At 44.8% G+C, this 25,279-nt stretch overlaps 1 protein-coding gene across 5 annotated transcripts in view; it reads right to left on the bottom strand.

Annotated features, from left to right (window-relative positions):
* The window catches only part of TENM4 (teneurin transmembrane protein 4), a 3,045,593-nt gene that overhangs the window by 806,911 nt on the left and 2,213,403 nt on the right, over positions 1-25,279 (bottom strand). The gene's annotated exons all lie outside the window — the stretch shown is intronic.

Here is a 25,279-nt window from a genome sequence, read left to right as displayed (position 1 = left end):
CTCCATTTACATTTCTGTTGCTCCATATCCTCACCAACATGTGTATGGTCAGTCTTTTTCAGACATTCAACTGGCTTTGAAGTGGTATCTCCGCGTGGTTTTAATTTTCGTTTCTCTAATGACTAATGATACTGAGCATCCTTTCATGTGCCTCTTTTCTGGTGAAATAAACTCTTAAGCTGTAACATAAAAATTTGGCAAAATTAACATTATTAGTTTCTGTTTATTAAGCTGTTACCGTACTAGGTGACAGATGTTACGCTAAGAGTTCTATGTGCATTGTATCATCGCAACCTCATAACAATCTAATGAGATGGCATTAAGATCTAGGTTTCTAGATGGGGAAACTGAGGCTTAACAAGTTCAGGTAATTTGTGTCGTCACAAATTAATTGGTGGCAGGCTCAGGGTTTCTCTCCAGGTCTCTGCTCCAAACCCTAAAAAGTGTACCTGCTACTAACACTGCTTTTGTGCAAAGCTTGCATCTTCTATCTCAGGTACAGTTAGGATTTTGGTACATAACCAGACAGCAGCAAAAAAAGAGAGAGACACTGCACGTAATTGTAACATCAACGCTTTCTTGCCACTCACACAGTCATCCTTTGTTTGCCAGAAACCTAGGACAGTTTAGCCAAGATGCACTGTGGCTGAGGCCCTGATCAATATATCAATACTGTATAACATTAAGGGCAAAACAGGTATCTGGAAAGTAGTTAACCGAAAGTCTCAAATCTAAGGACTGGCATAAGAATGTCAATGTTTAGCACATTTAGGTTGTGCTGAAGAAATAACTTAAAAGAACTTTCTTTTTGCTCTTTAAAGGCAGGTGTATTTCAAGCGTTGACTCTTACGTAAGCACTGAAAACACGTCTAGAGCTTCCTTTAGCCCAGAGACTAAGTTCTGGCATCAAAGGCAAGGTAGTGTACTGCAGGGAAAAGCTCGGCAGCTTTGGGCAGGCCAGCCAGCCTCAGGACTTCACTGTCTTCCTCTGGGCTGTTTGTTGATGGCTCAAAGGGGACTGCTCCCTCTTACCCTTTCTTGTGCCCAGATGCCGTTGTTTGGATTTAAAGATTTACAGGAAATACTAATCACAAGAGTGCCTGGTAAACATGACCACAGTGGTAGTAAACATGACCACATAGCACAGAGAGCTGTACCTAAGTAGAAGACGTTTTAACTTTGCACTCTGCCTAGAAAACCTTGGCTTTGAACCATGGTGTTTACGTATCATGTCCAAAGAATTATGTTGTCCAGAAGACAGTGTGGCCATTCCTCAAGGATCTAGAAATAGGAATTCCATTTGACCCAGCAATCCCATTACTGAGTATATACCCAAAGGACTGTAAATCATTCTATTATAAAGACACATGCCCATGCATGTTTATTGTGGCACTGTACACAATAGCAAAGACCTGGAACCAACCCACATGCCCATCAATGACAGACTGGGCAAAGAAAATGTGGCACATACACACCATGGAATACTATACAGCCACAAAAAATGATGAGTTCCTATACTTTGTAGGTACTTGGATGAATCTGGAAACCATCATTCTCAGTAAACTGACACAAGAACAGAAAACCAAACAAAACATGTTCTCACTCATAGGCGGGTGTTGAATAATGAGAACACATGGACTCAGGGAGAGGAGCATCACACACTGGGGTCAGTTGGGGGGCCAGGGGAGGGACAATTGGGAGTGGGGAGGGTGGGGAGGGATAACCTGGGGAGAAATGCTGGATATAGATGAAGGGGGAAAGAAGGCAGCAAATCACCTGGTTATGTACACACCTATGCAACAACGCTGCATGATCTGCACATGTACCTGAGAAGCTAATGTACATATATATATGTATATATAATGTACATATATATATATATATCTGTTGAAAGAAAAAAAGTCCATTAAAAAGAAAAAGAATTATGCTGTCCTTTCAAGAACTCTGTATGTCTCCTGCAATCCTGGATAATGCTCATGACATACCTGCTGATACTTGGCATGTGACATCATCTATATAAAGTGTTCTTGCTTCATTAGAATACAGTCCAAGTTCCTTGTGGCCTCCTTCTTCCTGAGGTCCCCTCATCCCACCCCGTATCCCCTATGGATGTGCTTTTCTGGAGCCTCCACACCTTTTCTCATGCTCTCTCCTCTGCCTGAGGGAATCCCTTCACATTTCCCTGCTCAGAGATTGACTAAACCCTCAGAACCCAGTAAGAAGTTCTGCCCCCTTGAAATCCTTTCTTATTAACCCCCAGGCAGATCCTATCACTCTTTCACTGCACTCTCCCTACGTGGGGTGCAGGCTTCAGGGAAGACCCTTTTCCCACAATATACTTTAAATGGTGTACGTATCAGTAATGGGATTGTCTCCTCCCACTAGACTTGCACTGCCCAATAGAAAGAGAATATAAATATGACAAAGGATGAATACGTACCATAAATTATATATAATAGAAGCAAAATTTAAAATTCTATTCTAGCCACATTTCAAGCGTCCAATAGTTGCATCTGACTAATGGCTACCATACTGGAAGACACAAATACAGGGCATTTCCATCATTACAGAAACCTCTACTGAAAAGCGCCAGTCTAGAATATCTCTTTGAGGATTTCCTAGCAACTTGCTTCTTTAGGGTAGAATGAATTTCCCCAAACACGCAAAGGACCCTGAAACTACAGTATGAGGAACATGAAAACAAGAATACTAATGGTTGCAAGATGCCATTTCTATCTGTTGAGTCACAGCTAACCATGTGGCTTACAAGCTGGCTCTAAAGGCCAATTCTGGCTCTTATGAATCCCACCGATCTATTCTCCCTCATCTCACTCCACCAGCCAACAAAACATCTTTGCTCTAGTCCACCTGCAACAACGTGACTTCTCATTTTCCTGTGGCTGTGTATATGCTATTCCCTGCATCTGGAATGTCCTCTCTCATCACTCTGGCGACCTCTGATCACCCTTCCATACAGTTCGTGCTTCACCTCTTCTCTGAGACCCTGCCTGACTATCCCTATGCAGAGATGGCTCTTGTATGTCCCCTGTACATTTACACCCCAATCCAATTATTCCATTACCCGGTTGTGTCTTCCAACAGGTTGTCATCTCTTTGAAGGCAGGGGTGGCTTTTCCTCTACTTTGCCCACGACTTTTTCAGTGCTTGAAAACTGGACACTCTTAACAGATATTAGTTGAATGACTGAATAAATAAATGGCTGAACTCCCGAATTTCCAAAGAGACATCCAGCCTTGTGTTTAGCAATGGTGGCATCACTTGAATAAATGTATGGCTTCCCCAGGTAACACCTGTGAAGGAAGTCAAACTCATTGGGTTGCTTATATTCCAGGTCACATCTAGAATAGGCTTGGCTCAAACTTGTTTGACACATAGGATGGCTAGAAGCCCACGAGGTCAGCTGAGCCATTTCCCTGCCCCAAGGACAAACGCGCATCTAAACTGGTGAAGGAGATGAAAAGCCTGGCTTTTCAAAAACACATGGAAGAATCCAAAACCACTCCCAGCAACTCATGGCAATGTTGAATTCAGAACTGAGGGCACCTCCTTCTAACTGCTGAGTCAGTGGCCTTTGTCTGCTTTGTGACTCACCTCACTGCTTATAAACCACCTGAGCACTTGGGAACAGGGTAGTCGAGCAGTTCACACCCACAGGTAAGAGGTCAGCTCCCTTCCTCCATGTTCCAAATGGCACCCATAGCAATCACAGCGCAGGGATGGATGTGTTCCTTCCCAACTAATCAGAAGGTAACTGGGTCAGTATCTCTTGTCTTGTAAAACAGGGATGCATAGCAGGTGAGATGGTAAAATTAGATTGACAAACAGGAAACTCACACTCTGGACTTGACTGTGTGATATGTACTTTGTAGTGGGCTCACATCCCACTATAAGGCCAGTTACCAGCCATGGGTCACGTCGCTTGACATTTCCTAGTTGCATTTCCTCAGCTTTAATGAAGACAACATCCATATCCTGGTTGGTTGTGAGGAGATAAAGAGATTAGGGTCTGCTATAACACAGTAGGGGTGGAAAGCAAATCAGGCATCATCCCCAACTCCGCTCCTTGGCCTCATGTCCCATGAACTGGCTTTGTGGGTTGGGGTAAAGCCCTTTCCTTCTCTGGACCCTCAGTTTCCCCAGCTACCTAGGTAAAACAAATTATTCTTTAGTTCCTTCCAGATACAAGGTGGGAGTGGGGAGGGGTTGAGTATGAGACTTCCTGTGATATTTTATGTGTATGTATACGTATGTGTGAGAGAGAATAAATGAGGAACCATTTATTTTAAAGTTCCTTTAATGGAATAAGGCAGATTTAAATATTTTGATTCAAACCCACTGTGTTCTCTTTGTTCCATATAGGTATTTTTAAAGCTTATCTTTGTGTTTTAGCTCTTTCAACAATGCAAATCCTTCCCAATCCATGGTAAAGGTTTTCTCCCTCCTGATCATTTGACATACATTTTCTAAAAATGTTAAATCCTTACTCTGTATTTAAATACTTTGATGTTTTCCATAAAATCATCAGGTTGGGAAGGGTTAGAACAAAAACGAATGCTATTTGTCTGAGTGACTAAGATGTCAGAAAGAGAGGCAGCCTGCAGCCTCCTAAGAGGGAGACAGTCACGGTAGGACTCTCCAAGCTTCCTGCTTGGAGCGTATCACTACGAGAGGAACCACAATCACAATACAACAGATTCACGAGTCCACAAAGTTAGCACTTCCCAGAGTTTCTGAAGAAACCCTACTCTAGTGAGTGAATATTTTTGCTTAGAAAAAAAAAAAAAACAAACTCATATGTTAGAAGTTTGGGAACTCTTATATGCTATTTATAACTCTCTTGGAGATTCACATAGGCCTAATGAAGACTCTGAGCTTTTCTGCTACATGAAAATACATTAACCTCTCTAACTTGTCATTTATAAAACTTACTTGAACAAAAAACAGGGTTTTTTTTTGTGTGGGGGGGGATGGTTATTTGCTTCCAAGGTGGAAAGAAAAAAAAAAGTGCTTTCCCTTCCACATGCCCACATATCCACACAATATGGAAACAATGTTTAAATCTGTTTAATTTAAAGGTAGGAGCAGGCACTTTAAATTAAATGGGGCAGAGGTAGGAGCAGGCACTCCAGGGTCAGATAAACCCAAGTTTAATGCCAATTCCACCAGTAGTGTAGCCTCAAGGATGTTATTTAACCTTCCAGAGGTTTCAAAAGCTTTCCAGACCTTCCAAAGCTTTCACTTAGCTTTGCTGTAAATGAAAACTCGGCTTCTAGGGTGCTTGTGTGTAAATTAGATGAGCTCAGGAGTGCACAGAAGCATCTGGTAGGGGGTATTTTTTTTAATGTGTAAAGTATTTTTTTTTTTTTTTTTTTTTTTTTGAGATGGAGTTTTGCTCTTGTTCCCCAGGCTGGAGTGCAATGGCATGATCTCTGCTCATGGCAACCTCTACCTTACAGCTTCAAGCAATTCTCCTGTCTCAGCCTCCCAAGTAGCTGGAATTACAGGCATGTGCCACCAGGCCTGGCTAATTTTGTATTTTTAGTAGAGATGGGGTTTCCCCAAGTTGGTCAGGCTGGTCTTGAACTCCTGACCTCAGGTGATCCACCCGCCTTGGCCTTCCAAAGTGCTGGCATTACAGGGGTGAGCCACCGCACCCAGCTGTGTAAAGTGTTTTTTAAATGTGACTCTCCCTACTCTCCTTTTGCTTTCCTCTTTGCAAAAACACAAGTGGAGGCATTTGAAAGCACACTGGTCAATTTTTGTAATGCTTATAAAAATTTAAATCAAATTATTTCACATAAGAGGCTATCTTGGAATATCATTCCATTACCTTGTCTATGAGTTTTCATAAATAAAGTCATGCAAAAAAAAAAAAAAAAAGGTAGGGCCACTTTAATACGTATGTATGTGAAGGAGAACCTAGTATTTCATATAGCTATCTGAAATTTAATATCAAGGAATTTACCCGTGTCAAATATTACTTTATTTAACAGAATGTGATATTGCTTGATACAGTCATAAAGTGCATTCCTATCAAAATACAGCTGTTATTAACATTACTAACAACTGCTTTACCCCAGTGAATTTTATTGAAACTATAATGATGGGCACTTTTGAAATAAGTGTCCCTAGCTAATTTGCAGAGGCCTATCTCCCAGAGAGAGTTCATATTATAATTCTAACGGGGTTTTCACACAAGGTAGAATGAGAAGTTTAAAATGCTTGAAAGAGAGTCATCTCGAGGTCACCAATAATTAAATAGGAGCTAAAGGAACGGAACAAGGAAAATGTGTAATCTTCCCTGGCTCTGAAATAAAAAAACAGTTATTAGCGAGACAGTGTTTCTGCAGGGAGACTGATCTTCATCTACAGTAGGATTCCTTTCAAGCCAGGATGTCTATTTCTTTTTCTTTTTTTTTTTTTTTTTTTTTTTTTGAGACGGAGTTTCGCTCTTGTTACCCAGGCTGGAGGGCAATGGCGCAATCTCGGCTCACCGCAACCTCCGCCTCCTGGGTTCAGGCAATTCTCCTGCCTCAGCCTCCTGAGTAGCTGGGATTACAGGCACGCACCACCACGCCCAGCTAGTTTTTTTGTATTTTTAGTAGAGACGGGGTTTCACCATGTTGACCAGGATGGTCTCGATCTCTTGACCTCGTGATCCACCCGCCTCGGCCTCTATTAAAAGTCTATGATGGACCTTAATTATGAGAGGCAGCAGATAAGAGTCCAGTTCATTCCCTCCTGTTGTCAGGGTGGTTTAGAGCTGCCAATCATCACCCCCTTCAATGAGGCCCAAGGTGCAGATACCCCTTTCAAGAGGGTGGCTGGACTGTGAGGGAAGGGCTCTTAACTCACACCCCACACGTGGGGCCTGTGAAGTGCAATGAAGGTACCTCCTGCTGGGGCTGCAACAGTCTTCCCATTCCCCCAGGATGCAATCACCAAGGGAATCATACCCCTGCTTCTCAGTGCTCAGCCTTCTGAGGTGCATCTTTTCAACTCTGTTCACCTCCACACTGTGAGTGCTTTGATCTGGTACTCCTTAAGCTAATGGTGACATGGGCCTCTTAGCTTAAGGAGTACCAGATCAAATCACCCACATGGTTCTTACACACACAAACACAGTAAAGAACACAGTAGTACCAGCTCTACAACAAGAAAGACCAGAGTTTGAATCCTGATTCCCTCACTTCCTGCTGTGTGGTCTTTGGCAAGTTACTTAACCTCTCTGTTTGTAACATGGAGACAAGATGCCTGCCAACTATAATGCCTATCACCTAAGTTTCATGTGAGGCCCCTAATTCATAATAGGATACCTAAGAATGTCACTCCCCAAAAAAAGCAGAGGCCCTGTAGTCAATGTTTGTCTGCCTCCATGGTTGCCTATAAAAACAACTCCCTCAGGCCGGGCGCGGTGGCTCAAGCCTGTAATCCCAGCACTTTGGGAGGCCGAGGCGGGTGGATCACGAGGTCAAGAGATCGAGACCATCCTGGTCAACATGGTGAAACCCCGTCTCTACTAAAAATACAACAAATTAGCTGGGCATGGTGGCGCGTGCCTGTAATCCCAGCTAGTCAGGAGGCTGAGGCAGGAGAATTGCCTGAACCCAGGAGGCGGAGATTGCGGTGAGCCGAGATCGCGCCATTGCACTCCAGCCTGGGTAACAAGAGCAAAACTCCGTCTCAAAAAAAACAAAAAAACAAAACCAAAAAAAAAACCCAACTCCCTCCACCCCGAAAGAGAAACTCGCTGGAGAGGCCAGCTGAGAAAGAAAAATGTTAAATAATTCAGAAGCACTAACATCAAGTCTGATGTAGGTATAAAAATAGTTACGAAACACCACACTCCTCTTACTTTTCTTACAGCAACCTTGGCTCCCTGGTAGAACAGAAGGAGGGAGGGTCTGACCCGAGGCTGGGGCTGGGCCTGGGGCAGGGACTGTAGCCCAGGAGCCTCTCTGGGCTTCTATTTTGGCTCTTGTAATCACTCATCTTTGTACAAAGGTAAGAAAGGCATTTGCTTGTTACCTCTACATTTTAAAACAGCTTTCTGATAGGCCGACTTATTTTTAAACCAAAAGTATGCTCAACTGGGCCATTTGAAACAGAGGGAATTCTTTACATCCTCTCTTCTAAAGGGGACCAACTGGTGAGCTTTCCAAGGATGCCAGGCCCAATTCCAAAGCTTAAGTTCAAAGGAGAAGCAGGGAGGCTGTTCTAAACCCAATCCCCCAAGAAGTTTCATGCTATTGGCCTGTGTCACCCAGAAAGACTATGCTGTCTGTCCCTAGCACAAATTCTGGGTAGAGAACAGGAAGATTCCAACTGGAAAGATCACACTAACTAAGCACCTACTATGTGCCAGGAACCCTGTCAGATCCTTTACCTATATTATCTCCTGTAACCCTCACAATAAATCCCCAATCAGTTGCAACCCCCCTCCCCATTGTGCAGATGAGGAAATGGAGGCCCAGGGAAGTGAAGACACTTCCTACCACAAAGTTCCACTAAAGAGTCAGGGTTTAAACCAAGATGGTCTGACAGGCAGCCCATGCTCCCTCCCCTATACCATCCACAAGAGCAGAGCATGTGGTTTGAAAGGGTCTTCATGAAATATTCAACTGCATTTGTAGCTCCTGTCTCATTCAAGCCAGATCTGAATGCTTACTCAGTGCATTTTTTTTTTTTTTCTGCAAGGAAACTGCATGGATACAAATTTCCAATTCATACTTAACAAGATGTGGAAACAGGGGTCATCCTCAGTCTGCTCCAGAACAAGGGGCTGAGTCTATGCACACTCCTGGAACAGCAGTCACAGGGAGGGTTAAAAACGTGAGGCCAGAACCAAATCTCCTGTTTCCAGGAGCTGCGGATCTAGAAGTCTCTTCACTAATTTTTACAGGAGAGAAGAGGGAGTGACCAGCAAGTGAAAGGAAGCCTGCAAGGGTAGAGGAGGGAGGAGAAATAATAATCATCATCATAATACTTGTTGTCCTTTTGGAAAATATGTTCTTATCCTTCAAGCCTGACCTCAAATGCTTCTTGCTTTTTGAAGCTTCCCTGCCACCCCCACTAACCTGGGTGTGAGGGTTCTTTCTCAGATGTGTCTGTCCACTTTGTGGCAGGTTCCATGACAGAATCTTGATTAATTCTATCTGATTTCATTCTCACAGCAGATACTGTTGCCACACATTAAAGAAGACGGAAGTAGGACCAAAAGTTTAGTTTGTCTACCAAACGTCATACAAGCTAGACCAGTGGCTTCCAACCAGAGACAATCTTAGCAATTCTTTGCTCAGTAAATTTTTGGCAATGTCTGTAAACATTTTTGGTTGTCACAACTGGTGGAGGAGGCACTGGAATCAAGTGGATAGAGGCCAGGGATGCTGCTAAACATCCGTGATTCACACAACAGCCCCTACAGCAAGGAATTATCTGGTCATTTGTGGCAAAGTTGGCCAGGTGCAGAGGCTCACACCTACAATGCCAGCACTTTGGAAGGCTGAGACAGGAGGATCGCTTCAACTCATGAGTTCAAGACCAGCCTGGACAACATGGCAAATCCTCGTCTCTACAAAACAAAACAAAAATTAGCCGGGTATCATGGCTGCATGCCTGTAGTCCCAGCTCTTATACTTGCGGGGCTGAGGTGGGAGAATCAAGCAAGGCCAGGAGGATCAAGGATCAAGTATGCCCAGGAGGTCAAGGCTGCAGTGAGCCCTGAACACATCACTGCACTCCAGCCTGAACAATGGAATGAGACCCTGTCTCCAAAAAGTAAATTAATAAATAAAAACTGAAAAAGAAAAAAGTCGAAAGTGCCAAAGTTGAGAAAGCCTTGTCTATTGGTGGCTCAGCCCAGATTTAAACTTAGGCCACTCTGACTCTACAACTGATGATGTCTTAATAGTACTTTTAACTGTATCCTAAGTGCCTTGAGATCTGAGTGGTGTACCCTCCTGCTTTTCTGTCTCCAGTCACATCTATTCCAGAGCTCAGCTCACTCAGCAAGCCCTTATGGATTGTATTAATCAGTATACTTAATAACGGTGCTAAGGATCAAGGTGAGGAGTCCACCAAAAGGAGCCAGCCATTCCGTAACTGAACCTTTCAAGAGGACACTGAATCCAATTTCCTACCCCCTACAGGAAACTTCTCAATAGACTTGACAGTGCTGCTTGCCCTCCCCCAATGACAGGGAGCTCATTCCCCCCACAGGCTGTCCAATCCTTGCTGGGATAGTCTGGCTGATGCTGAATTAAAGCCAGCTCGCCTCTCATCCCCAGCCCATCTCGATGTCTGCAGCCTTCGAGGAAAGACTGCTGGTTAGCTACTAAGAGAAAAAAACGTTAGCCCTAAACTCCTGCCCATGTTCTTCTGAGTCCCGGAAAGGTAAAGTAAAAGAACACAGACTTGGAGCCACACTGATCCAAATTCCAATCCTGGCAACACTACTCATATAGTCAGTGATGGAGTATAACAAGTCTGTTGGCAGAGTTGCTGTGCTCAGCACACAGTAAGTACCTCTTAGCACACAGTAGGGGCACAAATGGCCTATCTATCTCAGCTGTCAGGATCTGCTCATGTGGACCTGGCTCCCACCCCTCTCATGTAAGCTCTGTGACATCTCTTTGGTTTCTGCCTGCCTGCTTGCCTCTGAGTCCACTTCTGAACAAGTGACTTTGATTCTGTGATTATTAAGGGGAAATAAAAGTGAGACATGTGACAATAATAGATCAAGAAATAACAACCATAGAACAAGGCAGCACTTTAACTTGAAAAGTTCCAGGAATGTGCTGTAAATTACAGGTGTGTGCGCACATATCTGTGCACACACACATGCCGAAATGTATGCGTCTTTTAGAAACTGACTTTGATGTCTTGAGACCATCACCCACACTCTGGTCTCAAATGAATTTCCCCTCAGTATTTCCCACCTTCAGGGATAGGCTATGAAGGGAGTATCTCTTTCCCAAATGAATTCTTGAAACAAGGCTTTGTTCATCAGTGCAGGAAGATGTGAGAAGAGGATAAACATCTTCTATTAAAAATGTTAGCTAGCTGGGCACGGTGGCTTACACCTGTAATCCCAGCACTTTGGGAGCCTGAGGTGGGCGGATCATGAGGTTAGAAGATTGAGACCATCCTGGCCAACATGGTGAAATCCCGTCTCTATTAAAAAACACAAAAATTAGCTGGGCGTGGTGGTGTGCACCTGTAGTCCCAGCTACTCAGGAGGCTGAGGCAGGAGAAATGCTTGAACTCAGGAGGCGGAGATTGCAGTGAGCCAAGATTGTGCCACTGCACTCCAGCCTGGTGCCTGGCAACAGAGCAAGACTCTGTGTCAAAAAAAAAAACCAAGAAACAAACAAAAAAAAAAGTTAGCTAAAAAGTTCAGGCATCTAACAATGGTACCTATCTTGTTCCTGCCACCAAGTACGAGACATTCACGTTCCCCATCCCCTCCCTGGCTCATGAAGTAACAGTCAGCATCTCCTGGAGAGGAACATTTGTTTTTAAGGCCAGGTGGATTTCTGTAGGGACCCTGGCTCCCTGACTCACTGGTGGAGTGATCTTGGGCAAGATGTTTAACCTCTTTGAGTTTCTGTTGCCCCTCTGGAAAATGGGGCATAACAAGATCTTGCTCAGCTCCCTGTGAATAGTAAATGAGATAATGTAGGCCAAACGCCTCACACAATTCAACAAAGATTGATCGAGAGCCTCCTGTTGCCAGACTCCTCTAGGCACTGGGGTTACTTCAGTGAACAACAACAACAAAAAAACAACAAAGATCTCTGCCCTCATGTAGATTACCCACAGTCATGAGAGACGGAATATACAAATGGATAATGATCAGACCATACACGAAAATAGAGCTCTGACCCACAACCTCTGCAGCAACCAGCCCAGGAGGCCACACTACAACCCCTGCAGCAACTGACCCCAAATAGTCAGAACTTGGTCAATAACCTGCCAGCCTTCCTTATGTTTGCCCTCACTTCCACCCCAGGACCAACCAGAGAGAGCCTAATCTGCTCCCCAAACCAATCCCTCGGAACACCCTCCCTCTAGCTGGCCCACCTCCTGCTTCCCCTGCAACAACCTCCAATCAGGGCAGACCTGAGGCCTCCCTTCTGTTCACTGTGGAGCTTTTCACTCTTGAGTGCCTCTGGGGCTCTGACAAAGGCAGGTGATGGTGGCTGACTCCCTTGATAGAGCAAACTCTGAATACATAGTCTCTGCTTGTTCTCGTGTGGGGAGCCTTTATTTATTTCCACAGTCAATAAGCATAATAAATAAGTAAATTAAACAGCATGTTCTGCCCTTGATCCACCCGCACCTTCAGATTATTCTTAACACAGCAGCCACAGTGATCTTGTTAAGAATAACAACGCGTAGTATTTAACACTATGGAGAGAAGAAAATGTATAGCAAGGTAAGGGAGGTCTGGAACACAGGGGTAGAGGAGGAGGGTTACGACTGCAATAGGATTGTCAGGGTGGGACTGCTTGAGGTGAGGTCAGAGCAGAGATTAGGAGGAGAGCAGCCACCCATGTTGATATCCAGGGGAAGAGCATTCCAGGCAGAGGGAAGAGCCCTGAGGCAGGAACGGGCCTGCCAAGTTCCTGCAAGGCATGACAGGCAAGGGATGAGGGGAGGAAGGGAGGCAACGGGGAGACCTAGTGATACAGGAGGGCTTTGCAGGTTGTTCAAACACTTCGGCTTTTACTCTGAGGCAAATGGGTATCCATTCCAGAGTTGTGAACATATGGGTAATGTGATCTGATTTAACACGATTGTTCTAGCTGCCGTGTTGAAAAGAAATTGCAACGGGCAAGGACAGAAGCGAGGAGCTTCGTGAAAGGAGATCCCGCGATCATCCAGGTGAGAGAAAATGGGGGCTAATCCCGGGTGGTAGCAGCGGAGAGCATGAAGGGTGGTCTGCATTGAGGTTGTATCTGGAAAGCAGAGCCAATAGGATTTTCTGATAGCTCAGCTATAACCTATGATAACAAAAACAGGAGTCAAAGTTGACTCCAAAATTTGGGGCCTATGACCCAGAAGGATGGAGTTACCATTAGCTGAGCTGGGAAGGACTGCCAGTAGAGCGGGTCTTTCAGGGAAGATGAGTTTTGGATGTGTTAGGCATGAGATGCATATGAGATTATTCAAATAAAAATGTCAAGGGGGCAGTTGGATATATAACTCTGGAGTTTGAGAGACACAGTATTGGAACCTTTCTTCCCCCTTTCCCTCTCTCCTTTAAAACTGCAGATACCTTCATGGATCCAGGAAGCAAGATATGGTCTAGATCAACCTTAATGACCTAATAACCATCTGCCCCAGGGTGACGCAGTTGAGCACACACAAACCAGGAGCTGAAGTGGCAGAGGCGACTGTCCGCTCAGGGGTTCTCCAGTGCTACCATGGCACCCTGCCGACACAAAATGGGAATGATGAAACTCCCAACACGAGAATGATGAAAACTTCCCTGGTCAAACTCCTACCAGACTAGAGGAAACTTGGTCTTGGTTCCAGCCTTCCACAGGCCCATCATGGATCAGCACACTGTCAGAAGCTTTAAAAAAAACTGCATTATTGGCTGGGTACCGTGGCTCACACCGGTGGTCCCAGCACTTGGAGAGCTTAGGTGGACAGATCACGAAGTCAGGAGTTCAAGACCAGCCTGGCCAATATGGTGAAACCCTGTTTCTACTAAAAACATAAAAAACGAGCCGGGTGTGGTAGCGCATGCCTGCAGTCCCAGATACTCAGGAGGCTGAGGCAGGAGAATTACTTGAAACCAGGAGGCAGTGGTTGCAGTTAGCCAAGATCACACCACTGCACTCCAGCCTGGGTGACAGAGTGAGACTCCATCTCAACAAACAAACAAAACTGCATAATCTTTGACCTCGAAATTTCAAGTGGAGAAATTGGACTGAAGAAAATAAACAGACAAGCACATGAAAACATTGATCTCAGCATTAACTACTGTGGTAAGAAACTGAAAACAACGGTAGAAATTTAGGTGAATAAATAATGGTATATCCTTATGACGGACTACTACATAGCTATTAAATGTCATGTTGGAGAAAAACAATGTCATGGGGAAATGATCGTGGTAGATGTTGATGTATACAATGTGCTCCAAATTATGGTGGGAGAGGGTAGTGGTGGGAATTAGGATTTTATGTAGAAACAAAACTGGAAAGAAAACCAAAAGGCTAGGAGAAACTACCTCTGTGTGGCAGGGTTATGGGTTAGTTTTTTTTTGTTCTCTTTGTTATCTTAGGTTTCCTAAATTTTTTGTTGTTTACATGCATTATTGTTGTAATCAGAAGAAAACCACATTAAGCAAAAACATAATAAATGTTATAAAATTTTCCCAGTAATACCCTAGTAAGAAAAATCACTGTCTATTCCACAATGTGCCATAAGGTTTAATGTGCTTGAAAATACCAAAGAAGCCTGGAGAGTACAACATAATACCTGGAACTGGAACCTTTCCATGGCAAGATTATAATGGCCACTATTCACTCTGTCTACTTCATATGACAATTGCCTCCACTGAGCTACAACAATACTGACAAACAGTCGCACAAAACTGATTCCGTTCACTCAGTGACAGTCTGCATCTGGTGCTCCTGAATCTGAGGAGACAAGGAAGAAAAAGGAAGTAGGAAGGAAGACCAAGGTCTTAGAGTTCTGCTAAGCCAAATGTGGCCTTAGATGCACGATGTCAGCATCTCCTGGAAGCCTGTCAGAAATGCAGGCGCTCAGGCCCACCCTCCAACCCACTGACTCAGAACTTGCATTTCAATAAGTCCTCACGTGGTGCCTGTGCACACTAAATGGTAAAAGCCCTCTCCAAAACACAACACATTTCCCCAGTTTGAGGTGGGTTTGAGATGATCGCAAGAAAAAAATCAGACTGCCAAGTAGAAGAACTTCTCAACCAACAATTGTCTAAGAGATGTAAAATAACCCAATCATGCTGAAGTGCAGATCCTCCAGGCCTTTGGGTCATGCCAAGTCACTGGCACTAGCCCTGGAAAGCTAGTATCATCTGATAAGCGTTTTCTAGGATGCTGACAGGGATCAGGCATTCCCTCTTCCACCTGAAGAATCCTGAGGCCTTGCCAGCTTGGTGGAGGGCTATGCTTGAATGGTTAATGGAGCATAGCCCAGAAGTGAACAGAAAAGAAGCAAAAGTAGGTCAAAGGACTATCATGACATCTCCAGGCAAGGACCAGGCCTTTCCCAGCACTCAGAATGCAGCTGTGTTGGAATGAGAAGCGGACAGGCTGAGTGAGAAGGCTGCTTTTCTGACCAAAGTGCCCCAGTTTGCCAAAAACGAGGGCAGGGGTGGGGAAGAAGCCTTGATTACCATATCTGCAGTCCCATAGCTCAAATAATTTAGGTCACTCACCTCATACATAAATTACTCAATATGAGATCCCTTTATGCTTCTTTGAAAACGGAGGAAACCTACATTTAGTAAGGCTCGATTCTATGCAGCATTGACCAACCCTGCTGTACCTTAGAATCACCTGGGCAGCTTCACAGAGTTCTGATGAGTAGGTCCCACCTGGAGCCGTGGCAGAGCATCTTTGGTAAAAGCGCCTGGGTGATTCTAATGCACAGCCAGGGTTGGGTAACTCTAAATCTAGTGCCTGACAGGAGCTCAGAGAAACAGGCAGAAGATCATTCTCGTTTTTAACATGATCAAGCTGGTGCGAGGTGGCAAAGAGACAGAGCTGGAATTTGAGCCAGGATCTGTCTCGGACACTTCTATTTTCTAAGTGAAAAAAATGATAGAAGCTCAGAGAACCTAAGGAACTTGCTTGAATGCAAAGCGGATAATTCGACCCCAAACCTGTTTGTTTTCACTTTCTTATATGGCCTTAAGAAGCATTTTACGGCCGGGCGCGGTGGCTCAAGCCTGTAATCCCAGCACTTTGGGAGGCCAAGGCGGGTGGATCACGAGGTCGAGAGATCGGGACCATCCTGGTCAACATGGTGAAACCCCGTCTCGACTAAAAATACAAAAAAACTAGCTGGGCATGGTGGCGCGTGCCTGTAATCCCAGCTACTCAGGAGGCTGAGGCAGGAGAATTGCCTGAGCCCAGGAGGCGGAGGTTGCGGTGAGCCGAGATCGCGCCATTGCACTCCACTCCAGCCTGGGTAACAAGAGCGAAACTCCGTCTCAAAAAAAAAAAAAAAAAAAAAAAAGAAGAAGCATTTTACTTAACTGCAATATATGGGAGAACCATCAATAACAGAGAAAAAGGAAGCAGTGACTTAGTGATACCTCAATAAATTACTTCAAAAGCTTTGGAAATAATGGTGCTGATTCAAGGATGGCAAGGACTCACAACACTGTCACAAAGATTCTTGCGTGATCCTACCAACAATTCTGCCAAATATTCATTATTATCCCATTGTTATGGATAAGGAAACTATGGCACACAGGCATTAAGTAATTTACCCAAGGTATCATAGATAGAAATTGTGAGAACTGGGAGTTGCAGCCGATGACAAATTTAGTGCCTCTTTCAAGCTGCCAAGAGATGAAATTTGGGAGGAGACCTTGTTTCAAGGTGGCAAAAGGTGAGCTGAACCACTAATAAGCAGTTTACATTTTTCCTGGAATGTGGCTTGGCCGCTGTCACTTAGCAGCGTAGGGCCACTTTTTAGTTAGGCATGTTTGTTTTAATCATTCAACCTGAAACAAACAAACAAACAAACAAACAAACAAAAACAAACAAAAACCCTAAAGGAATGTCTGCTTTATTTATTCCTTGACAGGGACAAGTAGCAAGGCTGGAAGATGTTGTGGGGTTGATGGCATCACAATGAAGTGCAGCCTAGGAAAACCAATAAGCAAAATACAATGACCCAAGTGGGAAACACAGCTTCCAAGCCTGTACCAGAGAGAACACAAGACTTGGAGTCAGCCAGTCATTTGTCCAGGTCCCAGCTCTGCCATTCACAAGCCCTTGTAGCAGGGGTCATGTTGAATGCCTCCTCTCCTTCTTTTGCAGGGTGATGATCTCACAATCTCTAGCAGCACAAGCACTGAAGGAGTGTACGTTCTAGAGGGTGCTGCACCCCAGGCATGGAAGACATTTGCATCTTTATTTATCTGTATGTGCCAGATGTCCCGCTGAAATGAGCACAATCCACGCAGCCATGAGATATGAGATAGATTCTATTGCTTCCCTATTTATAGATGAAGACACTGAGGCACAGACGGGTCACCCAAGGTTCCATGACAAGGAGACGATGATGATGATTCAAGGTCTGAGCCTCATTCTTTCCATCTTTGAAGTTGATGCCTTTTGCAATACCCCATGCTGCTCAGTCAGAATCACTTACTACATGTAGAAAATGTACTTAAATGGCCATAAAGACGAATTAAGGTTTAACGTTAGAAAGAACATCCAGGCCTTAAAAGCAGACAAAGTCTAGATTAGATAAGCCAGAAGTTCCAAACATGCTAGAAAGAACAGATTAGGAGCAGCTAAAAGTCTCTGATGCATTCCGTAGCAGAAAAAGCACAGGGACATACAGCTGCCAATCTTCTTAGGTTAGTTCAGTTAATATATTAAATAAATAAATAAAACACAAAAACTTAATAAAGGAAAAAGTCAAAACAATCTTCCCCAAACCATCAAAAATTCTATTAATTCACAAGTAACTACTCAGTACTTTATTTCTGTAGTCCCGCTTCAACAAATACCTACTTTAAAAAATACTTCTGGGGTTTAGCAGTATAGCATTTAGTATTTTTAAACATAATTTTTATTGTGGCATTTTCCCTTGTCACAAAATACATTTCCAAAGCAACACATAATCTTTGAATAATATTCCACTGTTCGGCTTGGCCACACTTTACTTATTCCTTCCAATTGTTTACCTTTTTCTGTACTTTTATAAATAACATTGCAATGAACATTTTTATTCTTAAATCTTCTCTGCCCATCTCTGATTATTTTCTTTGGCTAGATTCCTAGAATCCGAATACTGGACTAACGGGAATAAGTGTTCCAAAGTCTACTGACGGTTACTGCCAAACTGCTTTCCTAAAAGAATTTATTAATTTGCATTTCCACAAACAACAAAGGAGAGTACCTATTTCCCAGCACCCTCTCCAGGATCCAACACTGCCTTAAAAATAATCTTGGCTAATAAGACAAGTGAAAAATAGCAGCATGAATCAGCACACAGCATTTAAATTGTCTACCTGCAGTCATACATCATTTTAATAGTCATCTACCTGTAGTCACACATTCAGTCTGTGACACACCCAGGATCTGAACTCAGTCCTTTAGCTCCAGAAGCTGGGTCTCGAACCATTAGCCCAAAGAAGTTTACCACAACTTGAGTTACTCAGTAGTTGCCATGTATCAGGTGTTGTTTAAGGAAATTTTACATTGGAGTTCATAATGGCAAGGACTTTGCATTTTTTTTTTTATCCCAACCTTAATCAAACGTCCTGCAATGATAGAAATGTTCTATAACTGCACCGTCCAGTATCACAGCCACTAACCACATGTGGCTGCTGAGCACTTGAAATGTGGCTAGTGCAACCAGGGAAATCAATGATTAGTTTTGTTTCATTTTAATTAAATTTAGTTTAAATTGTGACTAGTGACTACTATATTGCATAAAATAGCTCTAGATTTTCTAGTGAGTCACTCAATAAAAATTTATGAAGCAAAAAACTCATGTGGTCTTCTAAGTCCACCTACTTGTACCATATTTCTTTCAAGGCAAGAGCTGCCCTCTTCCTCCCTCATCTCTGTGTGTCCATTTGTTTTCTCAAATGCAAGGTTAATGCTATTTATCTGTCATGTGGGATGATGTGAGGATCAGCTAATTAATGTTTGCAAAGAGCTGCACTGTCGACTGGTTCTCAGAATAATTGCACGTTAATAAAACATTTAAACGACCAGTTCTCATCCAGAGGCCAAAGCGGAGCTGCGTTTATTTAGCAAAATGCTGGTTTCTCTGACTCATCCTAAACTGGATCCTTTCACTGTGGACCTCATCAATACCAGCCCTTCTCATTTAAAAGGTTCTACCAAACAGAAGATACTGAAATTTACCTTCACAATAGTTTTGATGTCACAGTTTGATGAGTAAATTAATAATACAAACAAGATTGGGGAGGGTGAATATTTAACCAACTTGAACAAATTGCTTTTAAGCTCTTAAACACTTTAATTGCTTGCATGATAATGATGCAAATTTTTACATGTCTTGATCCACTCTCAAAGTAGGCCCAGAAAAAGGACCTCTAAAATGAAACACTTTGTAACTTTCAAGAATACCACATAATTAAAACTCATTAAATCAGTTTTAATTATGTGGTATTCTTGAAAGTTACAAAGTTGCCATTCTAGGAGAAATAAGGGTTTAGGAGCCAGAGAGGCCTACCATCAAACGTTAGCTCTAGTTGTGTGGCCCTAGGCAAATGGCTTTTGCCTTACTGAGCTTCAGTTTCTCTGACACACAGAAGCCACTGGATATGTGTTTGTTTTGCTCTTTGCCTCATTTTCCAACTCCACAGGATGAGAAGAATGACTTCACCTCTCCGCACTCTGTAGAAATAAAGATGATTCCCAAACTCTCAGTGAAAGAATGGACACATCCCTTAATACTGCCATCAAATACAAGCTACTTCTCTTCATGTCCAGGGGTCATGATTATTACTTTCTGAAATAATGTGAGAGCAGTAGGTAGCTTGAAACCTTGGTACTCCACGTGTGGACCACGGACCAGGAGCATGGCAGCACCTGGGAGCTGGTGAGAAATGCAGACTCTTGGGCCCTTCCCCAGACCAACTGAAGCAGAATCTGCATCTTAACAAGATCCCAGAATGAGGAGTGTGCACGTTTGAGTTTGAGATCACACTAACTTAACAAAATACAGAAACCACTCTCTTCTCCAAACCAAACTTTATAGTGAGGAAAACTGGTAACAGGAATCGGCAAGGTTTACCCAAAACCATAAATATACTAACTGCAACCCTTTTGTTTGACTTTCAAGGGGTGCAAGACCAGCCTTTTAAAAATCAACACTCATCCCACAGTGAGAAAAATCGACTTTCAAACAAACAAACAAAAAAACCATTCTTAAAACCTAATGTTCTTAAGGATTTTAATGATTAACCAATTGCCTCTGATACCCTTTTGCACTGTTGGGTGAAGCTACAGTGCTGCCATTGTATAAAACCAGTGCAGAACACGGACGAAAAAGGAACTGCCGTGCTGACCACTGCTCTGGAGATCCCGTATGGCCTGTTTCATTTCTGTTTTCCAAATGAAAGGAAAGCTCTGATTTGATGTTCAGAACATGACAACGAACAGAAACATCCCTTCACTTTCCCTAGTGAAACTAGAATGGCGTAAGTATCAAAGCAGCATCTAAACCGTTGTCTGAAGTCAGAGTCAGCAACCAACAGAGCGGGCTCCCTCTATGGTGACCACACCATGAAACAATCCTGAGGTGACCTCTCTACCTGATCTAAAGGAACCCTTCATGGCTCCTGCTGAGCACAGGGGCCCCTCAGAAACGAGAGGACTGGACTTCCCCCACTGGTTCCACTGAATTCTCTGCCAGACGAATAGCTGTCTAACTGCAGGAAACACGTCTTTTCTGGGTCACAGATATCCCACAGATGAGGAGGGGGACTGGCAAAAGCACCCTCTGATTGGATTGAACCATGCAAGGAGGGGCCAAGATGTCTATTTCCACTTTCAAAACGGCATGTAGGCATGTTGACTGATTGATTGATTGTGCCCAGGGACTGTGAAGGGAGACTCGACTGGGTTGACTTTTCCCAGTAAAATGCCATGCAGCAGGTGGAGATAAGCTTGCTGTTGGGTAGAGTCTCAACTGTTTGCTTTGTAAGATCTACCAGGCCAGTTTAAGGCCTCTGAACCGAAGGGAAAGAGAAAGGGTGGGAGGCAGAAATCCACAGCCTCAGCAAATGCTGAAGACACACACCCTTCTCAGAGGAACTGTTTGTCATTCACCATGGAGCCAGCCCCACCTACAATGCTGAGGAACATATTTAAATATTTCAACTCCATTGCTGGCTGAAGAACTCCAGAGAGTGATGATTCCAAGAGCCAGGGGGAAAAAAATGTTCTTGGAAAAAGGATTTGTGTTATCAGTTCAGCAGAACAGTTATGCAAATTCCCTGCTTGAAGTTTGATTGTCACCTCTGCCTTCTTCTACCACCTGGGCTCCCAAGCCTCTAGGTAAATAGCCATATTCTCGTTAAAAAGATGAAGGAGACATCTCAGTATACCTGAATGCTTTTCATGTGTGACCGAAGCCTTAGTATGGTCTCTGCCTTTAACCCTGAAATGCTACTTTCTAGGAATGTATCTTAAGAAAACACCAAAACTGCACAGTATGTACAAGGATGGTTACTACAGTCTTATTATAATAAAAAAATGAAAAACACAAAGTCAAAAAATTAGGTACTCATTAAATAAATCTGCCATACTCTAACACTGGGGGTCTATCTAACATTATAAATTTTGTCATAGGAGGAACAGTTAGAGCATGAAAAGATTTGAATGCCTTATCATTAAATGAAAATCAGCATTCAAAATATTATACTAGGATCTCATCATTTTTTCTACATTCATAAAGAAAAGTCACAAGGTACAACTCAAAATGCGGTATAACATTTTGGTTTTACTTTTCTCTGTAACGCCTGAATTTGCTACAGTGAGCACATATTACTTTGGTCATTAGACTAAAGACTGTAAAAGAAAAAAAAAAGGTACCAAAGTAGTAAATATATAACCCAGTGAGCAACAGGCATATATATTTACATTGTTTCATAGATATTTTCCTTATAGAGAACATTCAGGGATCTATGCTGCTTGGCTCCCTGAGAAGTGGGGCATGTTACTTTCAAAGTGGCCCCCACAGCCCATCTGTCAGTGCAAAGCAAAGATGGAGTGATTCAGCTTTCAGTTACAATGAAAGCCAGGCTGAGACCATGTAAGAAGGCAGGTAAAAATCGGCCCCTTAGATCTAGAATTGACATTGATTTACCCTGCTAGGCTGTTGGAATCAAATCTGCAAGGAGGTGATTTAAATCCCATTGTTCTTTTGTTTCATTTTTTAGATTAATGGATGTGGGAGAAGGCACTGGGATGGGAACTACAGAGAAGGTTTGGGCTGGGGCTACGCAGCTGTTTGTTGGAACCCGACCGGGGCTGAATATCCAGGCGGAGACTTGCACCTCTGGTGCTGATCAAATCTCATTTAACTTCAACCTCTAGCACAGTTAGAGTGTGAGTCGGCATCTTAAATTGAGTCTCTTGCTTGTGTTGCCCAACAATCTTTAATTCCTAATCACCTTCTTTTCCCTTTTGTGTAACTTGATTTGGAAATATCAGGTTATGTAACATGCCAATCTGCATGAGGACGCAACTCTGTCAGAAAAAGCGACTCCATGAACCACAAATTCTAACAAAACTGAAAATGACTTTCCTAAGAAAAGAAAAGATATTTTCATTTCATGCATTTGAAGCTGGTTTTAAATAGACTGGATGCAAGGTTGGTGGTTCTTCTGGGGCTGTTGATTTCTCTGCTCAACCTCCACCCAACAAATGCAAGCTGCTTCCTGGAAAGGGATACAGGAGGTAGAAGGAACCACAGTACCCAGAGGAACCACAGTACTGTGAAGGAACCACAGTACCCAGAGGCCTCTGGATGTTAATATTGACAGTGCTGTAAACTTGACAATATCGTCCCATTTTACAAGGGAGAGGACTGAAGTTACAAAGACAGTTTGCCTAAGCCACAGAGCAAGAATTCCAACCCAACAGTTAAGAGATTAGAGTCACATTCTATCACCTTACTCACACAAAACCGCAAAAGATTGAGGAGATTATACTAAATAAAATCAGATTCTATTGGAGGAGAGTACTTGGAAACCCACTACTCTAATACCTAGCCTCCTACCTCATATTCCAGACCACTCCACTCACTACAGAACTATCCTTTGATGGTTCTTGTTCAGACTCAGCGCTAGTTCTGCCCCTTGGGGCCCACACTGGTCGAGGCGGACCCTTCTTCCTCCCTCCGCCCCCCTCCCCATTAGGATGGCTGATCGGTTTACTGCACCACTCCACCTCCACCCCCAAACACAGGCTTTGAGAACACGATGCCAGCAGAGGAAGAATCCGAGAACTCTTTCTAGAAAACCGAAGCTCTCCGTCCCTGATCCCTTCAGAAGACTGCAATTCCACTTGCCCTCCGATCCCTGCCCTCCCCTCCGTTCGAGACACATGCTGGGAATAAAATTAGTCCCCTAAAAGCACTCGAACATCTATGACCTAAGTCCTACCTAAATATCTTGAAGACTTTCAGTTCCACAAACATTTCCAAGGACCTACAGCACGCAAGGTACCGCTAGGGAGACAGGCGTTCACTCCCGGCAGTCAGCTTCAACAGGTCCAGTTTCACTAGGTGGAAGGGCTTCGCGTCCACACCCTCACCAGAAAAAACGGATTCTTTCTCAGTATTCCCTTATAACGCCCGGAGAGGGAAATCCCGTTTTCTGCGCTATGTGTGCTTTCACCGCAAATCTCTCCGCTCCCCAACGCACACATATACTCACACACACACACACACACACACACACACGTGTAGAAAACTTGTTCCCACTGTCACCACCAGTGAAAACACCCCTCGTCACTTTGATGAGAAGGGCTCCCGCGGAAAGCCGAACTGCAGAGGGCCCGGAGCGCGCGGGGGTCCAGAGGAACATGGCCGGGCGGAGGAGGGGAGAAAGGCGGCCGGGACCCTGCACCGTGCCGCGCAGCGCTACAGGGGCTGGAACCTGGCCTGGAACGTGGTCGTCTCGGCTCCAGTTTCCCGCCCAGGCCCCGCCCACCTGGCCGCCCTGCTGGTTCACACGGCGGCTCCGGCCACCGAGGATCCCAAAGTTGGTGGCGTCCCGTGGACTCCAGTGGAGAGCGCGAGGAGTCACGGCCAACTCAGGCACCCCAGAGACAACTGGAGGCCGGCGGGGGAGGCGGGCCCTGAGGGGCGCGCGGAGGGGGGCGAGGGAGCCGAGCGGGGATGCGCGGGCCCTGCGCTCTGGGAAACAGGTTGCCGCGGAGTCCCCTCCCCTCCCCCTCTGCCGTCCCCGCTGAGACCCGATTCCCGCCCTGCCCCGGGAGCGAACCCAGCCGCCTCCGGGGCGCCCTCCTTCTTCCTGGATTCCCGCAGCTGGGCTGGAGCCCCTCTGGCAGCCGGGTTAAAGGCTCCTTCGGCAAGGTCAAGGCGCGGCCGGCTGGCACCTGGGGATTTTTTTTCCAGCGGAGCACTGGCTTTGCAATCGCATTGTTAAGGATCATGGCAGCGGCAGGAAATCCGAAGGGCCCCACAGGTCTGCGCGAGGGAGGATTTGTTTTACAGCACGGAACACATTCAGACAGATCGGAGATTTCAATGGGAGGGCACTAGGGGCTTCAGAACGCTGGAATGTGGCAAAAACAAAACACTCCCCACCCAAGCACACCACCATCTCCTCACTGCGGGCTTGGGGGAAGGGAGTTCAGGGCCAATGTGCCCCAGACTTCAGCATTCCGCACAGCTCTGTCAGGGCTCGAGGAGCTGATCCCTCTACAGACGAAAATCAAGATTTAGAAGCACACTCTTACTGTGGTTTCTCTACCAAATCCCATCAACGTGATACAGGCTGCGGCGCTGGAGGGAAGCGGAGAAACGGGGGGGGGGGGGGGGGATAAACGCAACAGAAGCAAACTGCTGTCTGCAGAGGGGAGAGGCGAGGGGACCGAAGCCATATCCGGCACCCAGATCCATCCATCCCGTCCCCATCAGCGCCGGGCTAACGCAGAAAACCAGGAATAGGTGCACGTTTAAGGGTGGCTGCCCCGGCGGAGCCAGGGTTCTACTGCCTCTAACCCCTCATTAGCGTGGGCCTGGATGGCTAGGACCAGGCACCGCGGGCAGGCAGGTTTCTAAACACGTGAAAGGCATAGGGTGTGAGAGGGAAGAAGGGGCGCCAGGAAGGGCGGAGAAGAGGAGCTTTGGGGCTCCCCAGGATGCAAAGTCAGTTTCTGAAAACGGCGTTCCCTGGAAGGCCTTCCAACACCCCCGACAGAAGACTTAGAGCTCAGAAGACTCAATGAAACCTGAGTTCTGACCGACTCCTCCTCTGCGATCAATTCCGGATGCCCCCATCGAGTCCCTG

Source organism: Saimiri boliviensis, chromosome 6 (assembly GCF_048565385.1).
Source record: "Saimiri boliviensis isolate mSaiBol1 chromosome 6, mSaiBol1.pri, whole genome shotgun sequence".
In the NCBI taxonomy this organism is placed as follows: Eukaryota; Metazoa; Chordata; class Mammalia; order Primates; family Cebidae; genus Saimiri; species Saimiri boliviensis.
This window is presented reverse-complemented; position numbering and strand designations above follow the sequence as displayed.